The 11,035-nt window shown below is 40.7% G+C and overlaps 1 long non-coding RNA gene across 1 annotated transcript; it reads left to right on the plus strand.

Annotated features, from left to right (window-relative positions):
* Positions 1-440: 440 nt before the first annotated feature.
* LOC144579807 (uncharacterized) lies at positions 441-1,252 on the plus strand. Its single transcript, XR_013528223.1, has 2 exons — positions 441-1,077; positions 1,138-1,252. It is a non-coding gene; the product is annotated as an uncharacterized LOC144579807 (long non-coding RNA).
* The last annotated feature ends 9,783 nt before the right edge of the window (positions 1,253-11,035 follow it).

Below are 11,035 nucleotides of genomic sequence, written 5' to 3' on the forward strand. Positions count from 1 at the left end.
GGAGTTGGTGGTGGAGAAGGAGGAGGAAGAAAGAATCAGTGAACCTTATTATGTTGAAAGAATTAAATCCAACTTTAAAAACTGTGAATTGCTGCCCAGTTTAGGAGGAGGAGGAGGCGGAGGAGGAGGAGAAAACAATCCGTCAATTTTATTATGTTGAAAGCATTAATTTCAAGCTATAAAAATTTTGAATTGCTGCCCAGTGGAGGAGGAGGAGGAGGAGGAGGACAAAAGAACCAGCCAATCTTATTATGTTGAAAGCAAAAAATACAAGCTGGAAAAACTGTGAATTGCTCCTCAGTAAAGGAGGAGGAGGAGGGGGAAGAGGAGGAAACAATTAGTCAATCTTATCATGTTGAAAGAATTATATCCAAGCTAGAAATATTGTGAATTGCTGGCTGAATCAGGAGGAGGAGGAGGAGGAGAAAGAACAAAAGAATGAGGAGGAGGAGGAGGACGAGGAAACAAACAGTGAATTTTCTTATGTTTAAAGCCTAAATGCAAAATAGACAAATTGTGAATTGCTGCGAGGGGGAGAAGATGGAGAAAAAGGAGGAGGAGGAGGAGGAGGAAACAGTCAGTCAATGTTATTATGTTTAAAGAATAAAATCCAGGCTACAATAATTTTGAATTGCCAGAAGGAGGAGGAAGAGGAAGAAAGAGTCAGTCAATCTTTGAGAAGAGTAGCACGTCTGCTGAGGGCTGTTGGTCAGAAAGAGGGTCCCACCCTGGATAGGGGGTGTGCAAAAGATAAAAGATGACAGACAGGAGGAGTCTGCAGGGTTGAGAACCTATGCTTCGCCTACAACCTTATTGCACTCAGTGTCTACTTGTAGATGTTACAAGAAGAGTTGCTTCCATAAAACACAACAGGTATTTCCATGAGATAAAGGGGAACAGAAAGTTTTACCATGAAATCACAAGTCTCCTTGCATCAGAAAAATATAATGGAATACGTAAGTCACAAGGTAAGTTACACCCAGTTGTAAGTACTTAACAATTGTAAATACTTAAGTCACAAGGTGAGTAAGTTACGCCCAGTAAATACTTAACAATTGTAAATACTTAAGTCACAAGGTAAGTACGTTACACCCAGTAAATAATTAACAATTGTAAATACTTCAGTTAAGACACAAGGTAAGTTACTTATTCCCAGTTGTAAATACTTAAGAATAGAATCCAAGCTAGAGAAATTGTGAAATGCTGCCCAGAGGAGGAGAAGGAGAAAGAGGAGGAGGAGGTGGAGGAGGAAGAAGAGGAGGAGGAGGAGGAGGAGAAGGACAAAGAGGAAAAGAAAAAAAATTTCATCAAACTTATTGTTTTGAAAGAATAATATCCACGCTACAAATATAGTAAATTGCTGCCCGGAAGAGGAGGAAAAGGACAAGGAGGAAAAGGTCGAAAAAGGGAGGAGGAAGAAAGAATCAGTGAATCTTATTATGTTGAAAGCATTAATTTCAAGCTAGAATAATTTTGAATTTCTGCCCAGTGGAGGAGGAGGAGGAGGAGGAGGAGGAGGAGGAGGAAATAAGAACCAGTCAATCTTATTATGTTGAAAGCAATAAATAAAAGCAAGAAAAGTTGTGAATTTCTAACCAGTGGAGGAGGAGGAGGAGGAGGAGAAGGAGGAGGTTTTGGTGGAGGAGGAGGAGGAAGAAACAATCAGTGACTCTTATGTTGGAACAATAAAATCCAATTAGAAAACCTGCAAATTGCTCCCCAGTGGAGGAGGATGAGGAGGCGGCAAAGGAGGAGGACAAGGAGAAGAAGGAGGAAAGACTCAGTCAATCTTATTATGCTGAAAGCATAAAATACAAGCTACAAAAATTGTGAATTGCTACCCAGTAGAAGAGGAGAAGGACGAGGTGGTGGAGCAGGAGGAGGAAGAAACAATCAGTCAATCTTATTATGTTGGAAGAATAAAATCCAACTAGAAAAACCTAATTGCTTCCCAGTTCATAGGAGGAGGAGGCGGTGGCGGAGGAGGAGGAGGAGGAGGAGGAGGAAGAGGAGGAGGAGAAAAAGGAAAGACTCAGTCAATCTTATTATGCTGAAAGGATAAAATACAAGCCAGAACAATTGTGAATTGCTACCCAGTGGAGGAGGAGGAGGAAGAAAGAATCAGTGAATCTCATTAAGTTGGAAGAATAAAGTCCAACTGAGAAAACTGTGATTTGCTGCCCAGTGGAGGAGGAGGAGGAGGTGGAGGAGGAGGAGGAGGAGAAGGAGGAGGAGGAGGAGGGGGAAACAATCAGTGAATCTTATTATGTTGAAAGCATAAAGTACAAGCTAGAAGTATTGTGAATTTCTACCCAGTGGAAAAGAAGGACGAGGAGGAGGAGAAAGAGGAGGAGGTGGTGGTGGAGGAGGAGGAGGAAGAAAGAATCAGTGAATCTTACTATGTTGAAAGAATATAATTTAACTCTAAGAACTGTGAATTGCTGCCCAGTTTAGGAGAAGGAGGAGGTGGAGGAGGAGGAGAAAAGAATCAGTCAATCATTATGTTGAAATCATTAATTTCAACCTAGAAAAATTTTGAATTTCTGCCCAGTGGAGGAGGAGGAGAAGGAGGTGGTGGTGGAGGAGGAGGAGGAAGAAAGAATCAGTGAGTCTTATTATGTAGGAAGAATAAAGTCCAACTGAAATAACTGTGATTTGCTGCCCAGTGGAGAAGGAGGAGGAGGAGGAGGAAAAAAAGGACGAGGAGGAGGAGGAGGAGGAGGAGGAGAAAGAATTACTGAATCTTATTATGTTGAAAGAATAAAATCCAACTTTAAAAACTGTGAATTGCTGCCCAGTTTAGGAGGAGGAGGAGGAGGAGGAGAAAAGAATCAGTCAATTTTATTATGTTGAAAGCATTAATTTCAAGCTAGAAAAATTTTGAATTGCTGCCCAGTGGAGGAGGAGGAGGAGGAAGAACAAGAAGACCAAAGAACCAGTCAAACTTATTATGTTGAAAGCAAAAAATACAAGCTTGAAAATCTGTGAATTGCAGCCCAGTAAAGGAGGAGAAGGAGGAGGAAGAGGAGGAAACAATCAGTCAAACTTATCATATTGAAAGAATTATATCCAAGCTAAAAATATTGCGAATTGCTGGCTGAATGAGGAGAAGGAGGAGGAGAAAGAACAAAAGAAGGAGGAGGAGGAGGAGGAGGATGAGGAAACAAACAGTGAATTTTCTTATGTTTAAAGCCTAAATGCAAAATAGACAAATTGTGAATGGCTGCAAGGGGGAGAAGATGGAGAAAAAGGAGGAGGAGGAGGAAACAGTCAATCAATGTTATTATGTTTAAAGAATAAAATCCAGGCTACAATAATTTTGAATTGCCAGAAGGAAAAGAAAGAGGAGGAAAGAGTCAATCTTTGAGAAGAGTAGCACTTCTGCTGCGGCTCTTGGCAATCAAGAGGGTCCCAACATGGATAGGGGGTGTGCGAAAGATAAAAGATGACAAACAGGAGGAGTCTGCAGGGTTGAGAACCTATGCTTCGCCAACAACTTATTGTGCTCAGTGTCTGCTTGTAGATGTTACAAGAAGAGTTGCTTCCATAAAACACAACAGGTATTTCCATGAGATAAAGGGGAACAGAAAGTTTTACCATGAAATCACAAGTCTCCTTACATCAGAAAAATATAATGGAATACGTAAGTCACAAGGTAAGTTACACCCAGTTGTATATGCTTAACAATTGTTAATACTTAAGTCACAAGGTAAGTACATTACACCCAGTAAATACTTAACAATTGTAAATACTTCAGTCAAGTCACAAGGTAAGTTACTTATTCCCAGTTGTAAATTAAGAATAGAATCCAAGCTAGAGAAATTGTGAAATGCTGCCCAGAGGAGGAGGTCGAGGAGGAAGAAGAGGAGGAGAAGGAGAAGGAGGAGAAGGACAAAGAGGAAAAGAAAGAAAAAATTTATCAAACTTATTGTGTTGAAAGAATAATATCCACGCTACAAATATTGTAAATTGCTGCCCGGAAGAGGAGGAAAAGGACAAGGAGGAGGAGGTCGAAAAAAGGAGGAGTAAGAAAGAATCAGTGAATCTTATTATGTTGAAAGCATTAATTTCAAGCTAGAAAAATTTTGAATTCCTGCTCAGTGGAGGAGGAGGAGAAGGTGGTGGAGGAGGAGGAGGAGGTGGTGGAGGAGGAGGAGGAGGAAGAAACAATGAGTGAATCTTATGTTGGAACAGTATAATCCAACTAGAAAACCTGCGAATTGCTGCCCAGTGGAGGAGGAGGAGGATGAGGAGGAGGAGGAAAAGGAGGAAAGAATCAGTCAATCTTATTATGCTGAAAGCATAAAATACAAGCTACGAAAATTGTGAATTGCTACCCAGTGGAAGAGGAGGAGGAGGAGGTGGTGGAGGGAAAGGAGGAAGAAACAATCAGTGAATCTTATTATGTTGGAAGAATAAAATCCAACTAGAAAAACTGCAAATTGCTTCACAGTTTAGAAGGAGCAGGAGGCAGCGGCGACGGCGGAGGAGGAGTAGGAGAAGGAGGAGGAGGAGGAGGAAAAGGAAAGACTCAGTCAATCTTATGCTCAAAGCATAAAATACAAGCCAGAAAAATTGTGAATTGCTACTCAGTGGAGGAGTAGGAGGAGACGGAGGAGGTGGTGGTGAAGCAGGAGGAGGAATAAAGAATCAGTGAATATGTAGAAAGAATAAAATCCAACTTTAAAAACTGTGAATTGCTGCCCAGTTTAGGAGGAGGAGGAGGAGGAGGAGGAGGAGCAAAGAATCAGTCAATCTTATGTAGAAAGCATTAATTTCAAGCTATAAAAATTTTGAATTGCTGCTCAGTGGAGGAGGAGGAGGAGGAGGACAAAAGAACCAGCCAATCTTATTATGTTGAAAGCAAAAAATTCAAGCTGGAAAAACTGTGAATTGCTGCCCAGTAAAGGAGGAGGAGGAGGAGGAGGAGGAGGAGGAGGAAACAATCAGTCAATCTTATCATGTTGAAAGAATTATATCCAAGCTAGAAATATTGTGAATTGCTGGCTGAATGAGGAGGAGGAGGAGGAGAAAGAACAAAAGAATGAGGAGGAGGAAAAGAACGAGGAAACAAACAGTGAATTTTATTCTGTTTAAAGCCTAAATGCAAAATAGACAAATTGTGAATTGCTGTGAGGGGGAGAAGATGGAGAAAAAAAAAGAGGAGGAGGAAACAGTCAGTCAATGTTATTACGTTTAAAGAATAAAATTCAGGCTACAATAATTTTGAATTGCCAGGAGGAGGAAGAGGACGAAAGAGTCAGTCAATCTTTGAGAAGAGTAGCACATCTGCTGAAGGCTCTTGGCCAGCAAGAAGGTCCCAACCTGGATAGGGGGTGTGCGGAAGATAAAAGATGACAGACAGGAGGAGTCTGCAGGGTTGAGAACCTATGCTTCGCCAACAACTTAATTGCACTCAGTGTCTGCTTGTAGATGTTACAAGAAGAGTTGCTTCCATAAAACACAACAGGTATTTCCATGAGATAAAGGGGAACAGAAAGTTTTACCATGAAATCACAAGTCTCCTTGCATCAGAAAAATATAATGGAATACGTAAGTCACAAGGTAAGTTACACCCAGTTGTAAATACTTAACTATTGTAAATATGTAAGTCACAAGGTAAGTAAGTTATGCCCAGTAAATACTTAACAATTGTAAATACTTCAGTTAAGTCACAAGGTAAGTTACTTATTCCCAGTTGTAAATACTTAAGAATAGAATCCAAGCTAGAGAAATTGTGAAATGCTGCCCAGAGGAGGAGAAGGAGAAAGAGGAGGAGGAGGTGGAGGAGAAAGAAGAGGAGGAGAAGGAGGAGGAGGAGAAGGACAAAGAGGAAAAGAAAGTAAAAATCCATCAAACTTATTGTGTTGAAAGTATAATATCCAAGCTACAAATATTGTAAATTGCTGCCCGGATAAGAAGGAAAAGGACAAGAAGGAGGAGGTCAAAAAAGGAGGAGGAAGAAAGAATCAGTGCATCTTGTTATGCTGAAAGCATTAATTTCAAGCTAGAAAAATTTTGAATTGCTGCCCAGTGGAGGAGGAGGAGGAGGAGGAGGAGGAGGAGGAGGACAAAAGAACCAGTCAATCTTATGTTGAAAGCAAAAAATACAAGCACGAAAAGTTGTGAATTTCAAACCAGTGGAGGAGGAGGAGGAGGTGGTGGTGGAGGAGAAGGAGAAGAAAGAAAGAATAAGTGAATCTTATTATGTTGAAAGAATAAAATCCAACTTTAAAAACTAAATTGCTGCTCAGTTTAGGAGGAGGAGGAGGCGGAGGAGGTGGAGGAGGAGGAGAAAAGAATCAGTCAATCTTATTATGTTAAAAGCATTAATTTCAAGCTACAAAAATTTTGAATTGCTGCCCAGTGGAGGAGGAGGAGGAGGTGGTGGTGGTGGAGGAGCAGGAGGAAGAAAGAATCAGTGAGTCTTATTAAGTTGGAAGAGTAAAGTCCAACTGAACAAACTGTGATTTGCTGCCCAGTGTAGGAGGAGGAGGAGGAGGAGGTGGTGGCGGCGGAGGAGGAGGAGGAAAGAATCACTGAATCTTATGTGGAAAGCATAAAGTACAAGCTAAAAATATTGTGAATCTTTACCCAGTGAAAAAGGAGGACGAGGAGGAGGAGGTGGTGGAGGAGGAGGAGGAAAAAAAAAATCAGTAAATCTTATGCTGGAAGAATAAAATTCAACTTGAAAAACTGCGAATTGCTGCCTAGTGGAAGAGGATGAGGAGGTGGAGGAGGAGGAGGAGGCGGCAACGGAGGAGGAGAAGAAGGAGGAAAGAATCAGTCAATCTTATTATGTTGAAAGCATAAAGTACAAGCTAGAAATATTGTGAATTTTTACCCAGTGGAAAAGGAGGATTAGGAGGAGGAAGAGGAGGAGGAGAAGGAGGAAGAAAGAATCAGTGAACCTTATTCTGTTGAAAGAATAAAATCCAACTTTAAAAACTGTGAATTGCTGCCCAGTTTAAAAGGAGGAGGAGGCAGAGGAGGAGGAGTAGGAGGAGGAGGAGGAGAAAAGAATCAGTCAATCTTATTATGTTGAAAGCATTAATTTCAAGCTAATAAAATTTTGAATTGCTGCCCAGTGGAGGAGGAGGAAAAGGAGGAGGACGAGGAGGAGGAGGAATTTAGCACCAGTCAATCTTATTATGTTGAAAGCAATAAATACCATCAAGAAAAGTTGTGAATTTCTAACCAGTGGAAGAGGAGGAGGAGGAGGTGGAGGAAATGGAGGAAGAAACAATCAGTGAATTTTATGTTGGAACAATAAAATCCAACTAGAAAACCTGCGAATTGCTGCCCTGTGGAGGAGGATGAGGAGGTGGAGGAGGAGGAAAAGGAGGAGGAGAAGGAAGAAAGAATCAGTCAATCTTATTATGCTGAAAGCATAAAATACAACCTAGAAAAATTGTGAATTGCTACCCAGTAAAGGAGGAGGAGGAAAAGGAGGTGGTAGTGGTGGAGGAGGAGGAAAAGGAAGAAAGAATCAGTGAATCTTATTAAGTTGGAAGAATAAAGTCCAACTGAAAAAACTGTGATTTGCTGCCCAGTGAAGGAGGAGGAGGAGGAGGCGGAGGAGGAGGAGGATGAGGAGGAGGAGGAGGAGGAGGAAGAGAAAGAGGAGGAGGAGGAGGAGGAGGAAAGAATCAGTGAATCTTATGTTGAAAGCATAAAGTACAAACTAGAAATATTGTGAATTTCTACCCAGTGAAAAAGGAGGATGAGGAGGAGGAGGAGGAGGAGGTGGTGGAGGAGGAGGTGGTGGTGGAGGACGAGGAGGAAGAAACAATCAGTAAATCTTATGTTGGAAGAATAAAATCCAACTAGAAAAACTGCAAATTGCTTCCTAGTGGAAGAGGATGAGGATGTGGAGGAGGAGGAGGCGGAGGAGGAGGAGGAAAGAATCAGTCAATCTTATTATGTTGAAAGCATAAAGTACAAGCTAGAAATCTTGTGAATTTCTATTCAGTGGAAAAGGGGGACCAGGAGGAGGAGGAGGAGGAGGAGGAGGAGGAGGAGGAGGAGGTGGAGGAGGAAGAGGAAGAAAGAATCAGTGAATCTTATTATGTAGAAAGAATAAAATCCAACTTTAAAAACTGTGAATTGCTGCCCAGTTTAGGAGGAGGAGGCGGAGGAGGAAGAGGAGGAGAAAAGAATCAGTCAATCTTATTATGTTGAAAGCATTAATTTCAAACTAGAAAAATTTTGAATTGGAGATCGATCCAAGATGGCCGACCACTAACAGCTCAGGATTGTAGCTCCCAGTGAAAGCCCAGAGAACGAGACGACGCCACACTTTTAGACGAATTTTCGTCACTCACCCTTCAGCCGATTCCCAGTGGAGGAGCCCCACGGGTCGCCAGCGCGACTCTTGTGGCCGCCGCAGCGGTTTTGCCGGCGTCTCGGCGCAGCAGCTCTTCATGCAGAGCCAACGGGACTGCTTCCCCTACTGACCGGGGTTTGGAGCTCTGGGAAGTCAGAGCCGCTTGTTGCGGACTCAAGAGGGAAGCCAGACCAGAGATTCCCGGGCAGAAGAGCACCATCAGTCTTATTGCTGCTATTTAGGCCGCCACAGTGGGTTGCTCGGATCCCAACACTGGGAATCAATAAGTCGGACGTCGACTCAGAAAACTAATTAGAAAGGCGGTTCATCTACAATGAAGGGAAAAAAACAGCCTAAGAAGGCCGAGTATACTCAAAATCAGAACCCATCAGCAACAGAACAAGCCCTGATGGAAAAGGACTCATTAGCAACTGAACAAGCCCTGAGGGAAAAGGACTCATCAGCAACCGAACAAGCCCTGATGGAAAAGGACTCATCAGTAACGGAACAAGCCCTGATGGAAAAGGACTGTGTTCCATTATCTGAAGTAGGCTTTAAAATGTGGATGATAAGAAACTTCTGGGAGTTAAAGGAACTTGTTCTAACCCAATGTAAAGAAACTAAGAACTTGGAAAAAAGGTTCGATGAAATGTTGAAAAGAATAGACAATATAGAGAGGAATACAAATGAACTTATGGAGTTGAAAAATACAACACGAGAACTTAGTGAAACATGTACAAGCTTAAACAGCCGAATGGATCAAGCAGAAGAAAGGGTATCAGAGATCGAAGATCAACTTAATGAAACAACACAACAAGACAAGAATAGAGAAAAAAGGATAAAAAGGAATGAGCAAAGTCTCCAAGCAATATGGGACTATGTGAAAAGACCTAATATACGCTTGATTGGTGTACCTGAATGTGATGGAGAGAATGAAGTCAAGCTGGAAAATACTCTCCAGGACATTATCCAGGAAAATTTTCCTAATTTAGCAAAGCAGGACACTATTCAACCCCAGGCAATACAGAGAACACCACAAAGATATTCCTCAAGAAGACCAACCCCAAGGCACATAATCGTTAGATTCACCAAGATCGAAACGAAGGAGAAAATATTAAGGGCAGCCAGAGAGAAAGATCAAGTTACCCATAAAGGTAAGCCTATTAGGCTTACAGCAGATCTCTCAACGGAAACCCTACAAGCTAGAAGAGAGTGGGGGCCAATATTCAATATACTTAAAGAACAGAACTTTCAGCCCAGAATTTCATATCCTGCCAATTTAAGCTTTACATTTGAAGGAAAAATAAAATTTTTTAGGAACAAGCAAGTACTCAGAGATTTTATTACCACCAGGCCTGCTGTACAAGAACTTCTAAAAGAAGCACTATACACAGAAAGGAACAACCAATATGACCCTTTCTAAAAATACACCAAAAAGTAAAGAGCATTAACATAAAGAAGAATTTTTATCAATGAAAGGACAAAATAGCCAGTTAATATCAAACGGCAGCAACCCTAAATTTAAATCGACCAAATCTCCCAATCAAAAGATACAGACAAAATCTAATGGTATATCCAAAGATATACATAGACTCAAAATAAAGGGTTGGAAAAAAAAAACCTACCAACCAAATGGAGAGCAAAAATAAATAAATAAGCAGGAGTTGCAATTTTCACATTTGACAAAATAGATTTCAAAGCTACAAGGATACAAGGATAAAAGGATTAATGTAATAATAAGAGATCTTAACACTCAGATACATAAGACCCATAATGAGATTTAGATTCAACGAGACAGAAAATTGATAACGATATCCGGGACTGGAACTAAGATCCAGAACAAACAAACTCAATAGGGCTCTCCATTTTAAACACACAAAATATACATTATTCACAAAATCTAACGATATATCTAAAGATATACAAAGACTCAAAACAAGGGGATGGAAAAAAGCTCACCAACCAAATGGAGAGCAAAAATAAATAAATAAAAAGCAGGAGTTGCAATTCTCACACTTAATAAAATAGATTTCAAAGCTACAAGGATGCAAGGGTAAAAGGATTAATACAACAATAAGAGATCTTAACACCCAGATACATAAGACACATAATGAGATTTAGATTCAACGAGACAACAAATTGATAAGATATCCAGGACTTGAACTCAGAACCAGAACAAATAAACACAACAGAGGTCTCCATTTTAAACACATAAAATATGCATTAACCACTTTAAACACTCAAAATATTGATCGGCCATTATTGAAACCCATTTTAGGAATGAAGTAATATTCCTTCTTCCCTCTTTTTCTTTTTTTCCCCTTCTTTTTCTCTTTTTCCAAAAAAAAAAAAAAAAGAAAAATTTTGAATTGCAGCCCAGTGGAGGAGGAGGAGGAGCACAAAAGTACCAGTCAATCTGATTATGTTGAAAGCAAAAAATACAAGCTGGAAAAACTGTGAATTGCTGCCCAGTAAAGGAGGAGATGGAGGAGGAAGAGGAGGAAACAATCAGTCAGTCTTATCATGTTGAAAGAATTATATCCAAGCTAGAAATATTGTGAATTGCTAGCTGAATGAGGAGGAGGAGGAGGAGAAAGAGCAAAAGAATGAGGAGGAGGAAGAGGATGAGGAAACAAATGGTGAATTTAATTATGTTTAAAGCCTAAATGCAAAATAGACAAATTGTGAATTGCTGCAAAGGGGAGAAGA

This window comes from Callithrix jacchus, chromosome 16 (genome assembly GCF_049354715.1).
Source record: "Callithrix jacchus isolate 240 chromosome 16, calJac240_pri, whole genome shotgun sequence".
Taxonomy (NCBI): Eukaryota; Metazoa; Chordata; class Mammalia; order Primates; family Cebidae; genus Callithrix; species Callithrix jacchus.